At 31.9% G+C, this 6,561-nt stretch overlaps 1 long non-coding RNA gene across 2 annotated transcripts; it reads right to left on the bottom strand.

Moving 5' to 3' along the window:
• LOC104707434 lies at positions 1,942-3,617 on the bottom strand. Of its 2 annotated transcripts, XR_754651.1 has the most exons (4): positions 3,440-3,617; positions 3,276-3,370; positions 2,558-2,624; positions 1,942-2,241 (listed from the first exon to the last, which is right to left on the bottom strand). It is a non-coding gene; the product is annotated as an uncharacterized LOC104707434 (long non-coding RNA). The 2 variants fall into 2 exon arrangements; XR_754650.2 differs by having other exon boundaries at positions 3,276-3,613.

Here is a 6,561-nt window from a genome sequence, read left to right as displayed (position 1 = left end):
TTTATGTCTCTATGGTTAGCCAATTTCGGACATTGAGTACTGCAACAAGATTTGTGAAGGCACATGCGAAGAAAACGAAGATTATGAAGAACCAATTGGCAGTTAGGAAAAAAGCTTGAATTGAAGTCTGAACTAATATTTTTATTAAATTAAAAATTTTATTATATAAAGTTGGGTTTTCAAATTAGCCACTAACAGGATTTTGACACGTGTTAAGTACACTGATGAGATGTTGACACGTGTCAAAAAATTATTATTTTTCAAAACAGCTAATTAAGAAAATAACATTAAATCTAAATAAAATTTACATATTTATATCTAAAAAAGAATTTCTAAATCAAAAAGGAAATTTAACAAAACTAATCTATTTTTCATTGTACGTTACTTATATTATACGTGTTTTCTCAATAAGATTTTGACATGTATAAACAAAAAAGTAATTCACTAAGGATGTATATTATTATTAATAAATAAAGAATGAATATTATAAAAAGAATAACATAAGTTATGTCAAAAGAATTCTTTTTTTTTAAAAAACATAATAGGACAGCTAATTAAGAAAATAACATTATATCTACATAACATTACATGTTTATATCGAAAGCTTTGATCTTTGATTTTTTTTCTGATATAATTTTGTCAATCTATTGTGTGGATCTTTGATTCGTGCGGGGTTTTCAATGGAAGCTACCAGATGCAATGAAAAGAAATCGAAGTATATAATGCCCGCTAATTTAATCGAGGATGAAGAAACTGATGGGGTTCCAATCGTAGCATTATAAGTTTGGAAGATAAGTCGGTGGTTGATGTTTCTGGTCAAAATTTAGAGTTGTCTTTTCTGAATAATATTGATGATTCTGGTACTGAAACAATAGCTGCTTGATCGAGTAATTGAGAAGCGGTTTCAAATTTGGAAAGTTGGAACGGTATACCATTTTAAAATTGGTTTCAACCCAGATTTATGTAGTTTTCTATCGAATTAGGTTCGTAAACCGTTTAAACCAGGTATATGGAGAAATATATGGTAACTTTTAATTCGGGTAAAAATCAGTTGAGAATTTATGATTCGAGAATATTTTAGATGAGGTCATAGCTTTAAGTTGTTTTGGTACAATTGGATACTTCTGAAGAGTAAATAGGTCGTTGATCCTTAACGTGATTATGACATATGTCATGTTTTGGATTGTATATAAAGTTTCTATTTTGTATATCTGAATTACCTAAGACTTATATATACCATCCTAATTATAATTTTCAAATTTTTATTTTTATTATATTATTATATTAAATTTCTTTCAATTTCTCAACTTTTATTGGGTTAGTTATAATATCATTGTAAGCAAGTAGATAATTTTCACCAGTTATTCATCGAAAATATCTTTGGAGTAAAAAAAACTTCATGGTTAAAGAAATTATGTCACAAAACAATTTTAGTAATTATAAGATCTATAATTATGCCAAAATGAAAGTCTAGCAACATAAAATTTGTTTAATTTGTTTAGAAGACATTTTATAGGTGATGATAAAGAGCATAATTTAACAATAAAATATTTTGGGTGTAAGAACATATTTTTAATGGTAAAACATAGAGTAAAATTATACGTAGTTACTTATTAGATGTTGCTTTGATGAATTTGTTGCATGTAAAATATTTTGTGAATAAGTTGTGAAATGTTTTTGAAAATTGACAATAATAATATTATTAATGATGAGTATTTGGCAAAAGTTTTAGTGGGATATAATTTAGCTTTAGATTATTGTAATAATAGTTATAATATATTAAAAATATATAAATATAAATAAATGTATGAAGATAAATACAAATATTCTCTAACTTAAATTATCTATATATTTATTTTAGGAAATAAATTTTCTATATATATTTTCAAAAAATAGTTTAAAGTTTAGGAGTTATTTTTTTCAACAATTTTTAAACCCGCACATCCTTTATCTAGTATTATATAAATTATGGAGAACATTCACATTCCACAAAACAAATTTTACATACATAGTTACATTACATAAAACAAATAACTAATTTTTGGAACTTAAAGTTTTGGAAGAATAACACCCTTTGATACACTCCGTAATAATGAATGTCAAGTCTTTCTTTTCAGCTGCTCACTGTGCTTCGTCATCCTACTGCATAGTTTCCACACACACACACATTGATTCATAATACTGAAACTAAGATTGGAAGAGTTTTACTTACCGATGGTGAATTGAGTAGGAGAACTAGAGCTGGAAAAGAAAACAAGAAACACATCAAGCAGTCACAAATGAGCCAACTGAAACAGAATATAGTTTGTACATAGATATTAGATATACATTCAACAATTCCATATCCTTTATACATTCACACTTCCTCCATAATCAGAGAATTCAGAACCATTACTTGTATCTAGCATCGGCGATTCATATACATAGATTGAAAACCAGTTACTTATATGAGGAGGTTCTGAGAATCAAATAGATATAACCAAATTAAGTTGAAACAAATGTATCAATAGCTACAGACTTACAGGTTTAACAAGAGTATAAGGGAAAGAATACTTACCCTGAAAGTTGTGAATCATAGAAGAGTTAATTTGTCTTTTCTTTTCTCTATACCTCATGAACATGATCTAAATAAGAGAAAAACAAGTATCAGTATGAATAATAGATGGTAACTGCAAGTAAGACAAGCCTTGAACATGAAACTGAACATCACGAACCAGCAGGAAATCAAACAACTAAAGCATATAACCTATGCTGCTTTTTAGACTCCTAGGGGTTCCTTTTGTACGTAACAACAAAAGCATATAACCCCATTCCACCGAGGAAGCGACTTAGACTCATCACTCAAATCATGCAAGCGTTGTGCACTAAAACAAGAAAACAAATTACAAGCTTATGAATTTAATTGGATGTCATGAGAGAAATAGACAGATCATATGGTTCATCCAATACCATAGATACCATATTCAATATATCTACCTCTCTAGAAAAGCATATAATAAACATAAGTATTGAACAATCAAAAGCTTGACTCATCAACTGCAAAATAGAATCGAGTGAGTTTAAAAGTTTCAGCAAGTAGTTAATGCCCTGATGATGAACTTACTGATTTACATGCAATCAAAATTCTAAAACTTTGAAATCGAATCCAAACTATATCCATCGCAAAGAGACTCAATCAGGCTCGAGATTCAATCGTTCATCTAAACACAAAAGGAACAAATCGCAGAGAAGAAGAAGAAACAAAACAAAACAAAAAAAAAAAGATAAATACGAACCTGGAGCTTAAGTAGTTGAAAGAAAGATGAAAGCTTTGAGAGCAAAACTGGAGGATTTTGTTGTTAAGGCAGCTTGAGATCTCGCAAACTCGGATCTGGGTAGAGAGAGATAATAAGAGAATGAAGCAAATAAAAATTGAGTTAGAAAGACACTTAACCGATACATGTTATCCACTTTTTCGCCAAGATATGACATCAGAATTGAAGCGAAAGGAAGCCGGCGACGAGCTTCACGGTGCAGTCGAAAAACCTAGATTTCAATTTGGGGAAAACTTTTTCTTTTTCTAATGTTTTGTACGTCGTACAAGAAGAAGGGATAAGGTTTTTTTTTTTTGCTGTAGACTTAAATATTTTTGGTTCTATTGGGAAAAAAAAACAATTGACGCTATTAATTTGTAAATATATTTTTTTATGTATTTTTTTGAGGCAAGCTGTCACTGTAGTTACAACTAATTTATAGTAAATTGTTAATATTTTATTTTTGAAAAATATATATTACTTTTAAAAAAATTTACTACAAATTCTTACGTCTTATGTTGTGTGTAACAATGCTATAACATTTTGTGTCTCTAAATTTGTAACAATTTTACTATATTATAGGTCTGTCACTAGTTGTCAATATATAGTTACGCATAGTAACCAATTAGCTGCAATATCTATTAACTAAAATTTTGTCACTAATTTGTAACTATTTGTAGTTAATATTTGTTATTATTCTTTCTGTAGCAAAAAAACGTAACTATATAACTAAAATTTACTAGTGTCAATGCGTCTTGGGACTAAAAATTGACGTTTTTGTCGTCCATGACCTGTCACGTCGGATTCCTTTACCACCACCACCGAGCAAGATCCATGAACTGTCACGTCCAACCGAGCATGAACCATGAACCGCCACGTTCCACCCGGTTCAAAAATTTATTGGGGCTGGTGCTAAAATGATTTTTTTAAAAAAATTGTAGGCTAATTATGTAACATTTCAAAGATTTGAACCATTTTGATAATTATTTGATACTTTAGGGCCTTCAAATGCAAAGAAAAATTGTTAAAAAGTTGGGACCCGGTGCGGTTGCACACCCCGCACACCCCAAGAGCCGGGCCTGGACCACCACCACCCGCGAGCAAGATAGGAAAGATCTACAAGGTAGGTGATTCCAAAGGATGGAACGTCTACAACAGTTACTACTACTACAAGTGGAGTGAAGATAGACAATTTCGCGTTGGAGATACTCTCTATTTCTAATACAACAAGGACCTCAACAACGTTAGAGAACTCAGCGATGATCTTGATTTCAGATCCTGTGAAGCAACTTCTATCGTAGCTGTGCGCAAGACGGGACATGATCTCTTTAAGCTCACCAAACCAGGAGTGCATTATTTTGTAAGCTTAAAGACCGGCATTTGTCAGGCTGGCATTAAGGTTCGAGTCACTGTGCAACAATCAAGTGAAGACGTTATTTTGCCGGATTTTCCCAAGAAGAAGATGAAGCTTTCACCTATTGGCCGCCGCAACAGGTGGTGGTTCCACATCTTCAGACCTCATCACTAAGCATTCGAATTTGTTTTAAGGGTTTTGTTGGTGCTATTAAGAGTTTTTTTTTTTTTCGTTTAGTGGTTTTGAAATACTTTGTTTGTTCGTTTAATTTTTATCATATGCTTAATTTTCTTAATTTTCAACGTTTTTATTTTGTTTGATCATGAGAATGCTCACAAAGTCGTAAAGATGAACGTGTTCCATATGACATATTGACATGTCACATGTCCATGTACTGTTAGATCCTGACCAGCAACGGAAAGACTAGTAATTAAATCAGGGATGCCTCAATGTTGGATTATGTAACTCCGTACGTGTTAATATTTCTCGTAGCTTTTTCTATAATTATTGTGAATTTCACCGCGCCCTAACGATTTAATAAGTTTAAGAATATTGTTCTTTCTTTATATCAGTTGAAGATGCCATAATGAAACTCGAATCGAGGACCAAAAAAAAAGCAAAGAGAACCCAAACTTTTCTATTTTGATGTTGTTTTATGAATGTAACGGCCCACTGGCAAGAAAGAAGCAACAGGCCAAGCAAGTGCTAATGAATAGCTTCTTTCTTACCAAAACCTTAGAAACATAACAATCAAATGAAAAAGGTGCTTCTTACCTTAAGCAAGTCAAAGTCTTCTAGATCTCCCCACAAATTATATACAACATTTCTTCCTCTCAAAACTTGGATACCACAATCCATATCTATCAACAGTTGATCGCTCAGATTCTCAGACACAACCGGAAGCGTTGAGTCTCGGAAGATTGTGAATACTGAATAGTGTCCTAGTATATACTACTCTGTGCCCGGCCGGCATTTGGACCATCATTATGTTATGAAAGGAAAATATTGACTGCTATAAAATAATTGACTTTTGGATCTCCTTGAATCAGTTAAAACTGCGAAAGCATCAATGTGATATCTCAATATATGTTATGATGAGAAGAACGTAATATGAAGTTATGTGGATGTTTATTGTATCTTGCTTGGTTTGAATAAGAATAACGTATCAAATTTCACCATAATTTGTTGTTCTGTTAATCGACAAAAATGACGTTAAATGTATTATTTGATTCCATTGATCAAGAACTCATTGTTTTTTCTTCATCTTGGTTATTTGTTCCTTGTAGTTCATGGTATATTTAATGCCACTTCTGTTCTAAAGAATTAGCAATCAGGTTCAGGCTTTCCACCTGATGTCGTCTTCTCTCCATGCCTCAGCCAATATATTTAGCAAACAATCCATTGGAGTCCAGTTGTCATGCCAGAATCAAACCACATTACCTCTCCTAATTAATGTCGCATTTGATGAATTGCTCAGCCAAAGTTAATAAGCTTGAGCAAGCATTTCCAAAACTATTAGTCGTGTTTTAAACCTCATTAGCTGCGTTATTTCGAAGTGTTAACATAGTAATACTAAAGTAATACCGTACTAATGTTTTTTTTCTTCTTTACTACCGTACTACCAGTTGACATAGTGATACTAAAGTATAACCCTTGATTTACTCCCAATTAATTATCGATATATTTTCCTTAATACCTCATATATAACCACCATAAAACATAATATGGTGAGTGTTATTTAACTGGCAGAAGAACATTCTCCGACAACGATACCAACTACACTATCCACCTGGTGACTTTCTTCCCCACTATAAAGTGTTGTGGCAGATCCATGCAATTCACTTTTATTATTGATCTTCTCCACTACTTCGCTTAATTCGATGTGGCAATCAGTTCTCAAAACTTTAGCTCTCC

This window comes from Camelina sativa, chromosome 8, assembly GCF_000633955.1.
Source record: "Camelina sativa cultivar DH55 chromosome 8, Cs, whole genome shotgun sequence".
Classification (NCBI taxonomy): Eukaryota; Viridiplantae; Streptophyta; class Magnoliopsida; order Brassicales; family Brassicaceae; genus Camelina; species Camelina sativa.
Note: the sequence above shows the minus strand (reverse complement) of the source record. Positions and strands in the feature narration are given on the sequence as shown.